The sequence below is a fragment of the Lissotriton helveticus genome, chromosome 9 (assembly GCF_964261635.1).
Source record: "Lissotriton helveticus chromosome 9, aLisHel1.1, whole genome shotgun sequence".
Taxonomy (NCBI): Eukaryota; Metazoa; Chordata; class Amphibia; order Caudata; family Salamandridae; genus Lissotriton; species Lissotriton helveticus.
Genome location: NC_136070.1, coordinates 303366889 through 303387541, shown reverse-complemented (window position 1 = coordinate 303387541; position 20653 = coordinate 303366889). Strand labels below are relative to the sequence as shown.

The 20653-nt window shown below is 44.4% G+C and overlaps 1 long non-coding RNA gene across 1 annotated transcript in view; it reads left to right on the top strand.

Annotated features, from left to right (window-relative positions):
* The window catches only part of LOC144782730 (uncharacterized), a 43175-nt gene extending 35583 nt beyond the window's left edge, over window positions 1-7592 (top strand). The window contains exon 2 of the long non-coding RNA XR_013601229.1: window positions 6501-7592. This is a non-coding gene — a long non-coding RNA (uncharacterized LOC144782730). The remainder of the gene's footprint in view (window positions 1-6500) is intronic.
* The last annotated feature ends 13061 nt before the right edge of the window (window positions 7593-20653 follow it).

Sequence of the window (20653 nt, the reverse complement as noted above, 5' to 3'; positions counted from 1 at the left end):
CTACACCTGAGTTAGATCTCCATTCAGGTCGAAACCGGACATGGGTCACTTGTGTTCCAGTTCAGGGAGGAGCCGGACTGGCAATTTGGGGTGAACTGTTCTGGTTGAGGCAGGGTTAAGACTGATTTGCTTGTCTGTGGGTCCAAACTGAGGTGGCATGGTGTGCAAATTAACGATGGACTGGGATGCAACCCCAAGTAATTACTAGTGCCTGAGGTTAATTCAAGCATTCCACTAATCTCTTTTTGTATACTTTTCAAATAAGAGTGCCTATGGAGGAGTCCAAGTGTAGAGTGTATTTCCTATATACTTTCACACTTTGTCAGACTCTTTCAGTCTTAAAAGAGATGTGGAATTTTATCTGATGCAGGGGTTTAGAGCATCTACCCTCCAGTATGTTACTATCTCATACATTATTAATTGTCCATTAATATTTATTTTATGCCATAGTTAGTCATTGTTTATGTATTTCATGTAAGCGCCTTGAGCCTGCCATGTTCCTGTTGGCATTTGTTGCCCCAGTAGCAAAAAAATAAGTGGCCAGACAGAATCTAAAATGGGTTGAGGTGCAAGCCAAAGATAAAGAATATCTCAGAAAAATTGCAAGCAGACAATAAGAGCAACACGATATTCAATCCGCGAAGAAGAGATAATAAAATTGCATTAACATTTCACCTCTTTGATAAACCACATGATAGGATGTGAAAGGGTATCTTAATACATGTGTGCAGTTATCATCCCCTTAATAGTAATGCAAATATGTTCTTTACAGTTCTTGATGTGTATTTTATTACACTTCTTGACTCTAGAAAGGGTCAAGCTGAAAAAAGTCTGGGCTGTGGGCATTGATGAACAATAAGGCTGCGTAAATGCAATCTCTGTCCAGCCATCCTGATCCATATAGAATACTGTTATGAAGGGTCGGAAGCATCAAGTTTTCCCAACAACAATGCAAAGACTGCTGGCGTTAGGGCCTGAGGTGTGCTATCGGCCCAGTAAGCAGGATAACCAAGGTGATGCCACCTACGAAGCCACAGCATGGGGTTTGGAGAGAACCAATGCAGAGGATCGGCGTACCCCAGGGATCCTCCCTCAGCCCGACGCTGTTCAACATTTACATGGCCCCGCTCGCACACGTAGCCTGACAGCATGACCTCAACATAATCTCCTATGCCGACGACACTCAGCTGATCCTCTCCCTCACCAAGGACCCCATCACCGCCAACCTCCACAAAGGAATGAAGGCCATCGCAAACTGGATGAAGACCAACCGTCTGAAGCTGAACTCAGACAAGACCAAGGTCCTCATCCTCAGCTCCAACACTTCAGCCTGGGACGACTCCTGGTGGCCAACGGCACTGGGGGCAGCACCGACACCCACTGACCACGCATGCAACCTGGGAATCATCCTCGACTCAACGCTCTCAATGACCAAGCAAGTCAACGCCGTCTCCTCCCTCGACTCAACGCTCTCAATGACCAAGCAAGTCAACGCCGTCTCCTCCTCCTGCTTCAACACCCTCTGCATGCTCCACAAGATCTACAGATGGATCCCGACAGATACAAGAAAGACAGTCACCCAGGCCCTCGTCAGCAGCAGACTCGACTACGGAAACGCCCTCTATGCGGGAACCGAGACGAAGCTTATCAAACGACTACAACGCATCTAAAACACCTCTGCACGACTCATCCTCGGCGTACCACGCCACCGCCACATCACCCCCCACCTGAAAAACCTGCACTGGCTCCCCATCAACAAGAGGATATCCTTCAAGCTCCTCACCAACGCACACAAGGCCCTCCACAAGACCGGCCCAGCCTACCTCAACGGACGGCTCTCCTTCTACATCCACAACCGCCAGCTGCGCTCCGCCGACCTCTCACGTGCCACCGTCCAGCGCATCTGAAGGACAACCACCAGTGGGAGATCCTTCTCCCACCTCGCCACAAAGACAAGGCCCACCCTCCCACTGAGCCTACGACAAACCCAAGACCTGCTGACCTTCAGGAGGATACTCAAGATCTGGCTGTTCGATCAGTAGCGCCCCCCCCCCTCCGCCCCCAGCGCCTTGAGACCCTTGCGGGTATGTAGTGTGCTTTACAAATGATTGATTGACTGATTGATTGATTGATTGATTGATTGATGTCAAGACTCATCTTCCAGGGTGAATGCGCTCGGTGCAATTGGTCTGGTCACTTGTCAGTGGGCTGTGATGGCACTCTCTTGCAATGAAGAGCAATAGATCTGAGGAGACCCAAGGAAGTAAGAAGTGAGTGGGTAAAGGGGACACTCAACCCCCTTTTTGCGATGTGGCACCTTTGTTCGAAAAACTGTTAGTAGAACTGGAAGACAACCTGTAATTGCCCATTGATGAATTGACCATACCAAGAACATTGAGTAGCTCAAGGGCAGAAGTGGGGCCTCCTTCCCTCACTGAAAGACTATTAGGAATGTCAGATTGTGCCACAAGAGCAATAATCAAATGAGCAGCACAAACATAGAGCCTCATTACGATTTCGGTAGGCCCAACACCGACGTGGCGTCGGTGTTGGTCCCACCGCCGTCTATGTCAGACTGCCGCAATATTATACAGTTGGTCGGACGGATTGCAATCCTCCTTTCCACCAGCCATTTCATGTCAGTTCTTCTGATGTGAAAAGGCTGGCAGAAAGGCTGTTTTGGGGCCCCTTGGCAGGGTCCCTGTCCCCCATGGACCTCTGTTAGGGGCCCTGGGGGGCACCTGTGGTGCTCTCCTAATCATCTCTGCATCCTGTGGCAGGCACCACATGGTGCCTGCCACAGGGTGTAGGGATGTTTAAAAACATGACTTTTGGCATTGGAGCTTGTGGTGCGGCTCTTTTCCATAGCATATATGAACATGGTAATGAGTGGGAACAAATAAAAGGATGACTCTAATTGAAAAAACATTAATTAATCTCTATTACTGGATGTCACTTATCAACCCAACATTACTATATGATTCTTAAGTCACAAGCAAACACCAAGTCCAAGTATTAGGCATTAATTATAGGGCAAACAGTTAATACATTCACAACACATATTAATACAAATAAATATAATAATGAATATAAATATAATTATTTTGTCTTCCACAATAGGATTTTTATATATCTATGGCTGAAATATTCAATAAATCATAGCAGTCCATAAAGGGGGGTTGTCCAATACAAATACACACAGGCGGGAACAATAGAACCCTCAAACATCAGTAGTGAGTATCCCAATTATATGCACACAGTAATGATTATTTGAACTCCTCCAATCCAAAGAGTCGACGTGTTTTGGCCCATCCATTCAGGCCTCTTCAGGACAGAGGAAGAAGAAAAAGAACATGTACTGTCACAAGATGGAGCTCGCGCCATTTGGAGGACTGATGGCGGAAACCAAGTTGCCGTAACACATACTGCACGCACCAGTCAGTGCTCGCTAGTCTTCTAAAACCAAGAGGTGCCTAATGGCCTGCCTCTGGAAAAGGACTCAAGCCGTCCGCTGAATATTAATCATCTGACCCTCAAACGCAAAACTGTCCTGCCTTCTTTTTCCATGACCATCTCCAGTGTGATTTCTCCACCTCTGGCTTGGTCCGGACAGCAGCACAAGCCGCAATGCAAAGAGGCATAAGTCCGACTGCCTCTGCGGCAGTCAGATCCTAATTTGATGGTCACGACCACCACTACCTGTCGGCCGGTCCCTTTACCACAAAGATGCCGGTCAAAGTTCGTCTGATCAGCATCGTAAACTGGCCCATCGTGTTTGGGAATGATAATGTTAATGCCAATAAGTATGGGAATATAGCCGATTTTCACTGATTGGTGATCTGTGTATGAAACACTTGACATGAAAATCACGATGGATGTATACAGTATTATATATTGGCTTAGAACATGTCTTTATAATTAAAGCTCCTGGTTTTATGGTATTTATTTTTTGGACATTTCTGTCTGACTTTATCCATATTTTTTTTTGAAAATCTATCTGTATTTATCCATGTATATTAGGGGTTTTGTGAAACTGGTATATTTCAACATTTATTTAACCAATAAATATGCAGTCATGCTTCAATGCCTGCCAGATTCGGTGATATGAACACCCACAGAAGATAAATCAATGCACTTATATGAAAATATGCACATTTCAGTATCAGCCTTGTGCATATCTACTGCTTTCAAGTCTCTTTACTAAATTATCTTTTTTTAACCCCCTTACCTATCAATCCATACAGTTATTGGCCTGGCAGTCATGGCAAAGTGTATTTAGAATCACTCAAAAAGCACCAAATTTCCGTTTTTAACAACATTTAAAAATAAATACAGACAAGAAAATAAATGGTTTTCTGTCTGTATTTATCTGTAAAAATCTGTAAAAATGGAAACCAGGGAGCATTATTTATAACCTATGTAAAGCTGAAAGCGGACAAGCTCCTCCTGCCACAGATGTGTTGATGACATCCAGATTTTACCTCACCATTTCAAAGTAGGAACCCCCAAAGAGTAGTGACTGGCATCTCAGGGAATACTGCTGCCCACTCTGAATCAACACGTAGACAGGGAGACACAAGGTGTGTTTGAGAACACAAGGGGAAAAGAGCAAGCATGATACTAAAATAGTTATAGGTACATAATATTTACGTACCTGGAATGTACAGAGCATTGGGATGCACAGGAAAAGATACAAAATAAATAGTTATTCATTTTGCAAGCCTAAAAGAAACTCATTTAACAGAACAGGGACTCCTCAACCTGTATAGCAGGTGGCGAGGGATTTATGGAACCGCAGTCTGGGTTCGCCATAGGAGTGTTCATTTGGATAGCTCCAGGAGTCCCATTTACATTGTTATGCCCTCAAATTGAACCAGTGGGTCCGTATGTGGCAATAGGTTGAACACTGGTGGAGGAACCATTGTCATTAGCGGTGACTTATGTGCCCAACACAAGTCTTATTCCTTTCTTTGCTGCCCTAACACTTTTCCTAATGCACAATGCAAAAACACCTAACCAGGTGTGGGAAGACTCCACCTGTGTTCCAGGTCTGGATTTGGACAGATCAGTCCTGCCGATCCCAGGCATCCAATCTTAAATGATCACTTGCCATGTGCAGCTATGGGCTACGAACATGTATTTGTCGGATATATGAAGATGAAGGAACCCAGGCATGAAAAAGTACTCTTACTACTCTGTTGTCCATGCACTGCACGCCAAAATCAACATAGCTTATTGCTCAGCAGAGATTGCCCCCTACATGACACATAGTAAGTATCTGGGACACACACTCTCGAACTATAATCCACTGATAATCACCCTGTCTTGGAAGTAGCCCCGCTTAAGCCTGCCAATCCTGGCATTAAAGGATATACGGGCACATGCATCATCGGTACATTTTGTGATTCCTTATTTGCGAAATTTAGGGAATCGCAAATAAGGAATCGCAAAATGGAATGCATCATTTATTTCGCAAAATTTATGCGAATCGGTAAAAATCACAATTTTTACCGAATCGCATCAAAATGCGAATTCTTATTTGCGAATTCGCAAATTGCGAGATCGCACACATGATGCATCTCAATACAATTACTGCCAGGAAGCTAGGGAAGCAATCAAATGCACCTGATTCTGCATTTGACCTGCAGGAGAGACTTCTGGCAGTTGGAGCTGTGCCTGTTGGTAGTGGAGGAGCCTGTTTTAACCTCTAAAGCAATGGATTCTCAAAATGTGTCTGAAGAGCAGCATGCAAGGAAAAGAAAAGTGAAATTTAGTGAACAGGAGTTAGAGATTCTTATAAAAGAGGTGACAGCGAGAAAGGATCAGTTGTTTGGCAAGCAGTCCCTTAAGGTGCCTGAAGGGGTGAAAAGGAAACTTTGGTTGGCAATACAAGCCAAAGTTAATGCAGTAGGAGTAGCCCACAGAGACATCACCAACCTGCAAAAAAGATGGTATGATCTGCGCAGTCACGCAAAAGAAAGACTTGCGACCCGCATGAAGTCTGCCAGAAAGACCGGTGGAGGAACTCCCAAAGACAAGCCAACTACACCCCTTGAGGACCTTGTTGAAGGAACCCTTTCCACTGAAGCGGTGATTGGATTAATAGACATTGACACATCTGAGCTTCCAGGAACTTCACAAGGTAAAGATGCTTTCTGTGTTTTTAGATGTAATGTTTGTCTCTGGTGGCCATTTCAAACTACATCATAAGTGATGTTGGTTTGTTTCACTATTTCTTTAAATGTTTAACCTATGGATGTGTGAGCAATAGTACTTTTGCTAATAGCTGCAATGCATCATGGTACTTGTAGTTTGTTCCTAACATTTGCAGAAAACATTTGTTAATTGAGTGTATTTTAAAAACAACATTATATTTAGTAATAGGCAACAAAAGTAGGCTGTAAACATGTTTTGAATATACAAATGAAGTACTTTATTTAATGCAACATAAAGTACATTTTACACATAGTAACCACATTCCTGCACTCTTTTAACCATAGATGCAGACCTGGACACAGATTTCATAGACTTTGCTGAGTCTTTTACTGAGGATTTGTTGAATTCTGTTGAAAATCATTCTGAAGCATCCTCACCAACAGTCCAGAGAAGTAATCCACGACACAGAGTACAACAACTACCATAGTCAGACAGCGATGTACCACAAAATGATACTGTTCAAGTCCAAGTTACTCAACAAAACCTGGTCCTCCGCAAAGACAGCTTGGCAGACGTCATAGATTGCAGCAATGTTTTAGGCGCAGAACACGTCATGGCCAGCGCAGATCAAATAATGATGATGACACCAGTGCCAGTGTGGTTGAATTGAAGCTTTTAAAAATTCAGCGTCTGCAAGGAAAAGACATTAGGATCATTAAACACAAAATAAGTAACATGAGTGATGATTTTAGTGCCATCAGTAGCAGTTTAACACAAATGTCTTAAGTCATGGAAAATGCCCATGTGGTGTCTTCTCAAAAACTGGACCGAATAGCAGCTTCCATTGATTAGATGTGTGCAACAATGAAGGCACAATATTTATTTCAGTCTTCAAGGTCAAAACTGTCAAACATCTCTATGCAACCATGTAGTAGGGCAATGACTAGAACGTGCATGAGCACAGCACAGCTTGTCAAGAATGCAGTTGCCATGCAGAAGGGCCTGACAAAGTGCTGTGATGATGTTTCCAGGGGAATGTCCTCACTCATGACTTTTACAAATAACATGCAAGTTGTGAGAAATAGTGAAATGCCTGTGGAAGAGGAGGTCAGTTATGGTGTGGCAGATATAGCAGAGCAAGGGAGTAGTGGTCAAATAGCGGAACGCCGCAGCAATAGGAAAAGTTCAAAAGGAACCAGCATGACCAAGGGCACTGACAATGTCACAAGTAAAGCCTTAGGGGTGAGCGGTAGAAGGAAATAGCATGTTTCAAAAAGTGACATGATACATTTGTCATCATAAGATTTATGCTTTGCAAAAGTTTATTTCTAAACAATACATGTAAATTTTCTTTTTTCAAAGAGCCATTATGATGTCTACATTTTTGTCCAAATTCATTACACATTTACCTTAATAAACAGACCATGTCACCAAAATATAAGTTTTGTAAGTGGCATACCTGTATTAAAAGTAATGTTGTGTGATCTCTGCCCTCCTTCTCCTACCCTCTGCAGCGTCTGGTCCAAGTATTCTGGCTTGGGGTTGTTGGGGTTGGTTGTCATTGTTTTGCAAGACATCCTCAAAATCCAATTCAAGTCCTCTTTTAGTTGCTACGTTGTGCAGCATGGCACATGCTGCAACTATCTTACAGCAAACTTCAGGGCGATATTGTAAGGCACCTCCTGTTTTATGTAGTATGCGAAATCTAGATTTCATAACTCCAAAAGTTCTTTCAATGACATTGCGAGTTGAAATATGGGCATGGTTGTACTGTTGCTCTTTGCGAGTAGTAGGAGTCAGATAAGGTGTGAGTATGAATGATCTGACACCATAAGCACTATCACCTGCAGTACATGAAAAGGTGGAATAAAAATCTATTAGTGTTAATGGTAAGTATTTTCTCAATACTTAAATTTATTTCCAAAAAAATCACTTACCAAGCAAATAACCATCACCAAATTCTCCTGCCAGCAGTCTACCATGAATAACACTGTGTCTAAAAATGTAGGAATCATGGGCACTTCCAGGGAAGCTAGCAACTAGATCAGTGATAATAGTTTTGGAGTTACATATAGCTTGAATGTTAAGCGAATGGTAACATTTCCTTTTGCGGAAAATGTACTCATTGTCAGAAGGAGGACAAATAGGAATATGTGTGCCATCTATGCAGCCTATGACATGTGGGAAATGTGCCAAGTTGTAGAAGTTTAACTTGGTTTGAAGCAATTCCTGCACAGTTGTAGGGAAAGTGATGTAATGCCTTATCCTTTGCAACATAGCATCTAGAAAATTATTAAAAAACTTAGACAGTGAGCTCTGGGAGACCCCACCTGCAATGGCTATGACACCCTGGAAAGACCCCGAGGCAAGAAGGTGGAGCGAGCAAAGTACCTGAACATGAGTAGGAATGGCTTGGGTCCTATGTGTCTGCCTCTGCAAAATTGGGTCCAAATCTGCAATCAACTGTGGAAGTTGACTAAAAACTCCCTTTTCCGCCTGGTGTCCCATCATGCACCCTATTCACCCTAACACCAACCAGGCAAGCCGATTTTCCTACTTCAAGCACAGATCCTGTTATACCCCCTCTTGCCTATTTTTCTCTTCGTTGTACTGGCACATGCAAAGAAGATAATGGCCAGCCATCGTGTATCTTACGGGTTTCCGTCCCGTTCGATATTTTCCCTTAGACCAGAACGGAGTCAGTTAAGATGGTTGGCTCGCCAAAACCCCCCCTCTCCAACTCTGTCACAGAACGAGCAGCTCTCGCTCGTCAATGATCTCACAGCTTGCGGGGGCAGCCACGGGTTGGGTCAACAATCAAGGGAAAACCTGATCAAGCACACGAGACAGCCATGAAGAAGAATAGTTAACCACAGCCCATTCTCCTTCCTCCCAGCTGCACACATATACCATTGTGAGACATCACCGCCCTTGTGTAAGAAGTAAAGAACGCACAATGCCTCGTCCTCTTTTACCTTTCCGACAGAAACGACCCTGTAACAATGCCTCGATTCTCTGTCCCCAGACACTAGTAACTCTGTAACTTGTCACCACAATCACTCCAATGCAATATGTTTGTCTATGTGTAAATGTAATCCAAGTTATTCTTTAAACGAGAACAAGCATGCTATGTCTTCCGTATGATTACATCATGAATGATTGAATCAAGTCCGGGGGAACTCCTTCTTTTGATTGTACTCATAATGTATATAAGTGCTGTTATGTTTCAAGTAAAGCAGACTACTCCTGAACCCGCTTGGTGAAGGAGCTCTCCCTTAACTCGAGTTCTGGAATAAAACCCTTTCAACTCGAAGACCACGGACTCTGCTCCTCATTTTATGTATTACCATTTCTTGGGTAATTATAGAAATTCCGACAGCGTAAATAATTAGTTTTTTATTTACCACATTAATTGGCCCCTGAACAGGGACGCTCCCTCTTCCCTACGTGCCGGCGATGTAAGTCGGGTCCTTGTCCCTTCCATACTTTCGACGGACTTCAAGTGCACAACAGCGGGGTGTTCCCGCTAACTCCCTCGAGACGAGGAGGAGACAGACTGCGACTGATCATCCACACGAGGCGGTGAAGAAGATAGCGGAGCGTCCCAACCCAGAGCCCGACCAGTGAGAACGCCGAGTCCGAGGTCTTTGGATGCCCGATATTCCTGCGCAAGCGTCAAGAGTCCGATGACCAGGCCTTCAAGTTTTGCTTCTTGGTGAGTACCACTGGGAAAGTATAAAGACGGGTTCCATTTTTGGAAAACGGTAAAGACGTGTCTCATTCGTGAGACCGGTACGGTTGCACTATATTCTAGTGTATAAAGTGTTTGTTCTGTTTTTGTATATTCCAAGTCTTTTTAACCGTAATTAGTTGAGTTTAAGAATGCCTCTGTTTTCCAAATTACGTACGATCGGCACCAAAATGAATCTATTAGAGAAACCAGTTAAAATCCTGCCTAGAGATACACCTGGACATTTCATGTATAACAAACATGGATTGAGTGCCATATTATTCTTAGAACTTTGGGTAAACTATACCGAAAAATTAGAAATGGTGCATAGATGGCCCGCCGCAGGTACCTGGGACATAGAATGTATTATGAGAGTAGAAGAAGAGTTATGGAAACGAAAGGCGAGGCCCTCACAGACAGAAGCCATTGAGTTATGGCGTAAGGAAGCACATAGGAGGGCCCAGAAAGAACTAGGGAAAGTCGAGAAAAGTAAGAGAATGTCGGAACAGGCTAAAGAAAAGCAATTACAGGAAGAAGGTGAGAAGGTTTTAGCTGAACAGGCAGATAGAGAAAGAAGCGCCCTTGTTACTGGCATTTATCCCGTTTCGTCAGAAGAAGTTATAGAAGAACATCCCAAATCCCCAGTGAAAGTAATTCCCACTGCTCCCGACAATTTTCTCCCTGCCTATCTGTCAGAACCACCCCCGCTTATGTTAACATGCCTAGAACACGCCCGTCTACACGTGCTCCTGAACTAGTAGCCGGTGGTTCCACCTCTGATTTAGGAGTGTCCGGGAACGGGGCTGAGGATAAAGACGATGTCCCGCCTCTTGAGTGTCCTTACGACCCCGAACCCGGTAGTGGCCCAATGGCCACGATATAAGAGAGATTAAGACAAGCCCTGGGTCAACTCCAGAAGGTCCCTGATATAACGAAGCATTTGGATAGAGTTTATGAGTTCATACGAACCGGTTGAAGGTCCGGAGACACTGGTCCAGGTCATGAAAAATAGAAAAGTTCCCATCAGAGGACTGCTCCTGCGGTTCATCATAAATTGTCTGATCCGGGAACTAGACCCGGGTAATGGAAGCGTAGACTCTGAGTTAATAGACCTTAGTGATCAGGTACACAGGGGAGCACACGATCTGGGACATCAGATCGACAAAATAACAAAAAGACTGGTTAAGAAAATTGTCACCATCCACTCTGAGAAAGTCACACAGGAGGACGACTCAGAGGAAGATGAGGGTCCGACACTAGGTAGAATAAATTTCCTGGGTGTAGCGCGACATTGTCCTGGCTCCAAGTGGCGAACCCCGCGAGTGTCGCGGAAAGTTAAAAGATTAGATCCTTCTTCGGAAGACCTTTTTCAGTCCACAGAAAGAGCCCTAGATGAATGGATGGACAATGAGCCTCCCCTTACTCAACAAGAAAAGGAATTGGCCCGGTCTGCCACCCATTGGATATCACAGCACCGGGTATACGGCCCAGATATAGTAGCACAAATGTTTCTGGCTCTTCCCCGAGCAGAACAACGGCTAGCAGGTATTTATATGATCCAACACCTGGCTACCTTATACGAGAATAACTTCCACCGATCAGATAAGCTATACAAACTGTTACAAGAAGTAGTGACAGAAAGATGGAGGTCTCGGGGACCGGAATTGATCAATACCATTCTGGACCTGCGCCTCCGTTACCTCCACTTTACCTTAGCTTCATCAGACCATGAACCTTACAGTATAGGCCAATACCCCTTACGAGAAGTCCACCCCATACCCCAGCCAGATGGTACACTGCAACGAATACATGTGTATACTCCCCTTACCAAGTTAGAAATATTGGAAATGAAAAAGATGGTGCCCTCTTACGAAAAAGATCCCGGAGGATTTCATAGAGAGTTGAAGGATATCCTCCAAATGGGTAGTTTTACATATCCAGATATAATCATACTACTTAAAGTAATTCTACCTACAGGCATATTTGACAAATTGAAGGAAAAGGACTGGGAGCTGGGTGGTAAAAAGATTACGTGGACTGCCCTAGAAAAAGAAGAGACAGACCGAAAACCAGGTGAAGGTCTAGGTGAATGTGTAAAGGAATTACCCAGTCTCCTCATACAGGTCTTGCCTCTGTTAATGGCAACAAAAAAGGAAGATTGGGATCCCAGTTCTGCGTGTAAACAAAAGCCAGACGAGGATACGGGTGATTATTACACCAGATTGGAGAAATGTTTCTCTATAAATAGTGGACTCGCACATAGTAGCGAGGCATATCCTCATCTTTTTGTGTCCAAATTGGTGGACACCACCTTACCCCCCATCAGAAATAGAGTGTTAAAGATTGAGAGTACCTGGCAAGCAAATAGTCCTTCACAAATGTTACAAATGTTACAGTACCACCACAACAGAATGAGGGAAGAACAGGAACAAGAAAAGAAACAAGTAAAAGACACAAAAATGAAGGTACTGGTTGCACAGACGGCACCAGTAAACACGGACCCCAAAGGTAATGTGGGGGCCAATAAAGGTACTTGCAACTACTGCAAGCAACCAGGCCATTTTGTGAGGGAATGCCCAGTCCTGAAACATAACATAGCGACAGGAAAGACAAAACAACGCCCTCACACTCCCAGACCAGGTAACACTCAGCAGCCTCAGAACATTACCCCTCCACAGTTTCAGACGCCTGCTGCTGCTGCCACACAGATGTACCAGTACGCACAGTCAGATTACCCCGAGTTTGAACCATATGCATGAGACAGCCTAGAGAGAGAAAGTGACTTGCCCCTTATCCCAGTTCCAGTGGATCAGAAAGGTCCATATGTACAAGCTCACTTACTGGGACAAGACAGAAAATTCCTCATAGACACGGGGGCGAGTAGGACTACCATAAGTCATAAGGAAGTCTCAGAGGTTCCTCTCTCTGGCTCACATAATATATCTCTGGGCTTTTCAGGAAAACCGATCATAAACAAAGTGTCTGAACAAGTCTCGTTAGGAGTAGGTCCTCTGACACGTACTACTGATCTAGTCCTTACGGAAACGTGCCCAGAGAATTTACTAGGAATCAAGACACTCAAAGAACTAGGAGCAGTAAAATGCTGTTCACCGGAAGGAGTGAAATTGTTTTTACGAGATTTCAAAGGACATTTCACAGTCGAAGAATTCGACCCCAGACTAAATGACATCCCACAACATTTGTGGGCAAAAAGCTCAACTGATGTCGGATACATGGATATCACCCCACATTAAGTCACACTCAAGGAGGGTGTAGTCCTACCCCGTATACGACAATATAAGATTCCACCCGAGGCTGAACAAGCCTTACTCAAGATAATCCAAGAACTCATAGAACATGGAGTGGTGATAGAGACGGATTCAAATGTTTGCAATTCTCCAGTTCTTCCAGTCCTCAAAAGGACTGACCCTCAGGCACCCCCGGTCTACCGACTGGTGGTTGATCTTCGAGAACTGAACAAATGTGTGATCCCACAATATCCAGTGGTCCCAGATATTTCCTCACTACTGACTGCCATAGACCCCGAAGCTGCATTTTTCACAGTCATCGACTTGAAGAATGCATTTTTCAGCATTCCTATACATCCCGACAGTCAATATCTATTCGGATTCAGTTTAAAAGGACAAAGTTTCAGGTTCACTAGAGCTCCCCAAGGCTTTACAGAAAGTCCAAGCATCTACAGCCAAGCACTAAAAAGACAACTTGACAGTATCAATATGCCTACCAACACAGCATTAATACAGTATGTAGATGACATTCTCCTCACAGCAAGGACAGAACCAGACTGTGAAAAAGCATCTCTCACAGTTCTACACTTCCTGACAGACAAAGGTCACAAGGTGTCTCCCTCAAAATTGCAGTTCTGCGCACAGCAAGTGGCTTACTTAGGACATTTGCTGTCCAAGGAGGGTAGGCAACTGACACAAGAACGAATCCAATTGATCTCGACAATTTCACAGCCAAAATCACAAAAAGAAGTACGTGCATTCATTGGTCTCACTTCATATTGCAGACAATGGATCCCTCAGTATGCCCACATAGTTAAGCCACTCATACAGTTAACTACAGTGGAAGCAGCCACTCATACAACTCTCCCTTGGACATCAGAACACTCCCAAGCATTTGAAGCTCTGAAACTAGCTCTGTGTCAAGCACCAGTTTTGGCCACCCCGAATTACAGCAAGCATTTTACCCTGTTCGTGACAGAACGTGACGGAACAGCACTATCTGTCCTCACACAAGACCAAGCAGGAAGAAATAGAACCTGTGCTTATTTCTCTAGCACATTGGACGCCGTAGCACAAGCTTTGCCTGCATGTCTGAAATCCGTTGCGGCTACAGCCCTGGCCATAAGACAAAGCGATTCAATAGTGTTAGGACATCCCCTGATAGTACAAGTGCCACATGCTGTGGAAGTCCTTCTAAACAGAACGCAGACTCAACACCTGACTGTAGCAAGACTGACAGGATACGAACTAACGCTCTTTCAGCCACACATAGAGATCAGACGGTGCAACATATTGAACCCCGCTACCCTTTTGCCCTCAAGCTCAGATGACACGACACAACATGACTGTGTGGAGATGATCGATGTAGTGACAAAACCAAGACAAGACCTAACAGATGTTGCACTCCCAGATCCTGATGTAACACTTTATGTGGATGGATCGTGCATGAGGACAAGCGCTGGAGAGTTAGTGGCAGCCTATGCAGTAACAACGGACTGTAAAATTATAGAGACCCAAAGAATAGACATCCTGTCAGCCCAAGCAGCAGAGCTCATCGCCCTGACACAGGCCTGCATATGGGCAAAACAATTGAAAGTGAACATCTACACCGATTCCCAATATGCATTTGGTGTAGTTCATAATTTTGGAGTGTTGTGGCGAGAAAGAGGTTTTCTTACCTCACATGGGGCCAAAATACAACATGGTCCCCTGATTCAAGCCTTACTAGATGCCATACACCTGCCTACAGCCATAGCTATTCTGAAGTGCAAAGCACATACCAAAGCTACAGACACTATATCTAAAGGAAATGACTTAGCGGACCGGACTGCTAAACAGACAGCCCAAAATCCAGCGAATACCACAGACTCTCAGTTACCCACACAGACTGTCACTATGATAGTGAGGGACCCCTTGAAAGATGTGCAAGACATACAGACGCATGCCACCGCAGATGAAATAAAGAAATGGACTGAACAAGGAGGGGTCCAGACTGATCAGGGTTGGATGACCAAAAACCGAACAGTGTGGTTTCTCCCTGACTCCATGGTACAAGTCATAATTGACACAGTCCATAGCCCCGCCCACCTAGGCGAGAAAGGTATGCTGGATAGTTTACGGAACATCTGGTTTAACAAACACCTAAGAGCTGCAGCCAAACAAAAGGTAAAAACTTGTATGATATGTTGCCAATTTAACCCTGGTAAAGGAGTACCAGTAGAACAGGGTGGATTCCAGCCTCCTGATCATCCTTTCGAAGTCCTCCAAATGGATTATATCCAGATGGACAGATGTAGAGGGTACAAATATGTACTGGTGGTAGTGTGCACACTGACACGATGGACTGAAGCATACCCCGTCCCAGACTATGGTGCCCAGACAACCGCTAAGCAACTAGTGAGAGAATTCTTCCCCAGGTATGGGTTACCAAGGGTCATCTATTCAGACAATGGACAGCCTTTCTCTTCCAAACTAATGGAGGCTGTTTCTCTACTACTGGGATATTCCTGGAGATTTCATTGTGTCCGACACCCTCAAGCAGCGGGCCTGGTAGAGCGACACAACCAGACCTTGAAAACGAAACTAGCCAAAGTATGTGCAGAAAAAGGGATAGACTGGGTCACTGCCCTCCCGGTTGCTCTCTTTTACATACGGATGGTGGCACATTCCCGGACGGGACTGTCCCCTTTCGAAATAACATTCGGGAGACCTCCTAACATCTGGGGTGTCCCTTCTCCTAGAAAACTGACTGAAATTGATTCTAACATGTTGACAGATTACCTGGCTTCCTTGAAGTCTGCACTCCAATCTTGTCGTTCCCAGGTTGCAGCAGCTTTTCCAGACCACACCACGCCTGAGGAACACTCCATAAAGCCCGGAGATTGGATACTTGTACTGAACTTTGATCGTACCAGCCCCCTGGAGAAAAGGTGGACGGCTCCGAAATTAGTACTCTTGACCACGAGGACGGCCGTCAAAGTAGAAGGACGCAAGGGATGGCTCCACGCTAGCCACTGCAGAAACTTTTTTGGACCAACACCAACAGACACTGTGCCCTGTTCAACGGCTATAAACGCCCCGGATATAATTTCCCCACTTCCAGAACTCACTCCTCAACAGGAATACAGATCGCGGCTGCGATCTCACCAAAAATAGACTAAAGACATTACACCTGATCGTAACGCACCGGTAGCTAATTAAGCCCAGGAACAAGCTCTTGGTGAAGCGGCTGCTGGGAGACGTTTTGATCTCGTGTACAGAGACATTTTGATATTAAATTCATAGACAAAATGAGGAGAAATGACATGATGCGCAAATGGAAAAAGACTAATTATGTAAAATTACTGCATAGCAGGTTCTCGATTTTTCTACTGATAATGTTACTTGTTTGCTGTGTAGCAGCTTGTCTGGGTTGGATCTTATGTACAGTTTTCCCTCCGCATTCTTCCACACTTGTAAAGAATACCACTATGCATTCCCATGTTGATCTTCCCCCACACCTCGAGGACAGAAGAAAGGAGTTTATAAATAATACCTTCATTTCCACCCTCCATAAACACCAACTCATAGTCAACAAGACGAACTGTTGGGTTTGTGGCTTGATGCCACATTCCGTACATAAGGGAATGCCCTTTTTCTCTCTCCCGTTCGGTTATTCAGGGTCCGCCTATGCATTAGCCATGATATTTTCTGCCTCAGTCAGAAACATCCCCCGACAAAATTGAAAAACGAGAGTAATTGGAACGAAGTAAAGACTAAAATAGTAAAGGCTGTTTCTAAAATGGTGGATCTTACTGTAACCTGGGGGAGGGCCGAAGATCACGAAAATATCAGTTACTCTCAGTTCCATGACATTGCTTCCTTCAGGGAAATGTTTTCCGCCGATCAAAGACGGACAGATCAAGGAGGTTGTGTAGTACCGCAAACGTCCGGTTTTGCATAAGGGGGAAAGGAAAAGGGGAAGTAATGGGGAACAGCGAGTGTGATAGGACATATATACTACCCGCTCCCAATTTTCCGACCATAGTTACTGCCCCAAACACCTATTTCATCTGTGGACCCCATGCGCGCACTTGGTTGCCTCAAGGCTGGTCTGGAAAGTGCTACATCGCATTCCTTTTACCACCGACTTACACCGCCCCTGCCGATTACCACCTGATTGACCCTCTGACCCAAGTTAGAAGACAGCGAAGGGGGTCATAGATACAGAAGATACTGCAGGACAAGAAGCTGGAGACTTCTTTAAAGGTTTTCTCCCTTTCTGGGGACCTATGGCAAATAGTCGCCACATCCGGCAACTAACCGGTGTAGTTCAGGCCGCCATAGACGAAACAACGGGCGCCTTATATAACATTACAGCTGAGGTAGCTGCAGACAGGCTCATGACACTGCAGCACCGTATAGTTTTAGATGTCCTGTTAGCCGACCGTGGTGGTGTGTGTAAGGTAATAGGGTCCAGTTGTTGTGTATTTATTCCAGACAACGCCCCATCAGTTTATTCTGCTATCTCCCGCCTCCATGTGCTATCCGATAAGTTGGATATGGACACCGGCACATGGTCCCTGACCGGCTGGTTGTGGGACCTCCTGTCCACCTGGGGGTGGAAGGCATTAACAGTCCTGAGCCTCGTTTTAGCCACTATTTTCACCTGCTGCCTCTGTGTCCAGTGTGGCCCCGCCCTTTGTGGACTGTGTGCCACTTCCTGTACTCCTCGTCCACGAAACAGAGGAAAGAAAAATGAAAAGATCATGTTGCAAGAACAAGTATACGACCTAATGAATATAGAAATTGATTAAGAATTTCTGTAATAGGGTTTCTATGGGACAAGGAGGGAATGTGGAAGTTGACTAAAAACTCCCTTTTCCGCCTGGTGTCCCATCATGCACCCTATTCACCCTAACACCGACCAGGCAAGACGATTTTCCTACTTCAAGCACAGATCCTGTTATACCCCCTCTTGCCTATTTTTCTCTTCGTTGTACTGGCACATGCAAAGAAGATAATGGCCAGCCATCGTGTATCTTACGGGTTTCCGTCCCGTTCGATATTTTCCCTTACACCAGAACGGAGTCAGTTAAGATGGTTGGCTCGCCAAAACCCCCCCTCTCCAACTCTGTCACAGAACGAGCAGCTCTCGCTCGTCAATGATCTCTCAGCTTGCGGGGGCAGCCACGGGTTGGGTCAACAATCAAGGGAAAACCTGATCAAGCACACGAGACAGCCATGAAGAAGATTAGTTAACCACAGCCCATTCTCCTTCCTCCCAGCTGCACACATATACCATTGTGAGACATCACCGCCCTTGTGTAAGAAGTAAAGAACGCACAATGCCTCGTCCTCTTTTACCTTTCCGACAGAAACGACCCTGTAACAATGCCTCGATTCTCTGTCCCCAGACACTAGTAACTCTGTAACTTGTCACCACAATCACTCCAATGCAATATGTTTGTCTATGTGTAAATGTAATCCAAGTTATTCTTTAAACGAGAACAAGCATGCTATGTCTTCCGTATGATTACATCATGAATGATTGAATCAAGTCCGGGGAACTCCTTCTTTTGATTGTACTCATAATGTATATAAGTGCTGTTATGTTCCAAGTAAAGCAGACTACTCCTGAACCCGCTTGGTGAAGGAGCTCTCCCTTAACTCGAGTTCTGGAATAAAACCCTTTCAACTCGAAGACCACGGACTCTGCTCCTCATTTTATGTATTACCATTTCTTGGGTAATTATAGAAATTCCGACAGCGTAAATAATTAGTTTTTTATTTACCACACAACTCTAAAATAGAATCACCATTGATCCTATACTTATCATATATCTCTGGCTCAGTCTGCCCTAACAATGTTATGCGCAATCTAAAAACTCTGTCACTAATCATCCTTCCCCTCCTAGCAACAGCTCTCAACCTCATCCTACGTGCAACTACAATGACTGCAGCCATAGTGAATGTATGTAGAATGCATTGGTGTTCCCCTTAAATGCCTTTCAAATCACGTACACCTGATTCACTGTTAGGAAAAAAAAATACCACCAGCACAGACCTCTTCTAAAAATAAGAATCGCAATTTGCGATTTCTAATAAAATCGCAAATTGCAATTTTTCATGCATGCACTTTTTTGTACTGAAAATGCGATTCCTTAATTTTTGCGAATAATTTTAAAAATCGCAATACATGTTGCGATTCCTAAATTTGCGATTTGGACTTAAACATTAATACATCCCAAAATTCAATTTTGCATTCGCAAAAGGCCATTTTCTGCGAATCGCACCGTTTGCGAATGCAAAAACGAATGATGCATGTGCCCGATAGCCTTTTGGTCTCAGATAGGAGAGTCCAGAGAGCAACACTCTGCAGACAATGCTGGCACAGCTATATATGTGGTAGTGGAATGGATTTAAGGTTCTGATGAGAGTGATTTGCACGGAAAACAATTTATGGTACAAAGACAATGTGGGAGGATTTATTAAGAAAGAGGACCATAGTCGGGAACTGAAAAACACAAGTATTGTAAATCAGGAATTGATTCACACACTTCAAGACCTCAGACAGGTATGTAGAGTGACACTGGACATATTGGGGCATATTATCAAGGACCAGTGTTAAAATTATCGCCGTTTTATCGTCAGGAAACTGCCGATGAAATGGCGATAATGGGGTTGATAATGCGCCCTTGTTAATTCCCATAGAAGCCCATGTTCTGATGTTAACATGGGCTTCTAAGGGAATTAACAAGGGCGTATTATCAAGCCCATTATTGCCGTTTTATCGGCAGTTTCCTGCCGATAAAACGGCGATAATTTTAACACCGGTCTTTGATAATATGCCCCATTGTCTCATGTGAATTATAAAGAATATTTGGCTTGGCAGCATGCTATAGGCGATAATTCAAGCAGGTTTCTTGAGTGGCTGCTGGATTGAGAGACCCCCACATACCCAATAGATGCTGTCTGCCCTAGGGTAGACTGATAGTTAACTCTGAATTGGCGATCAATCAGGTTTTCTAGACATACTATACGAACCTCTATAGGCTAAGTAGAGGTTTAGACCAACCAGTAGCCTTGGACTATTTAGAGAAGATTACACTTGCTACTATAACTGTACTGCAGAAACAAGAATTAGAGGCCCCCATAACTGTGGAAGAGGTCAAATTGCAATTAACACAGATAGCAGGAGGAAACACTTTTGGAACAGATAGCTTCCCAGTTGAGTTTTACACAACCTATCAATCCTAAGTGGCACCATGTTTGCTGCAGATTTACGAGGTGACCTGCAGGCTGGAACTGGGTCTGGACTTCTTGGTTTGGGTTGCACACTCTACTCTAACCAGTGGCGAGGGTACACACTGTAAGAGTAATCTATTACAAAATACAGGTAGAAAGAGGCATAAGGCAGGGTTGCCCACTCCCCCCCACAATTTTTGTAGCAGCCTTGGAACCGTTGACCTGCTTGTTGTGATCGCCCAGACCCTCATGGGAAATATTGATCAAATTACAAAAAAACATAATATCTCTG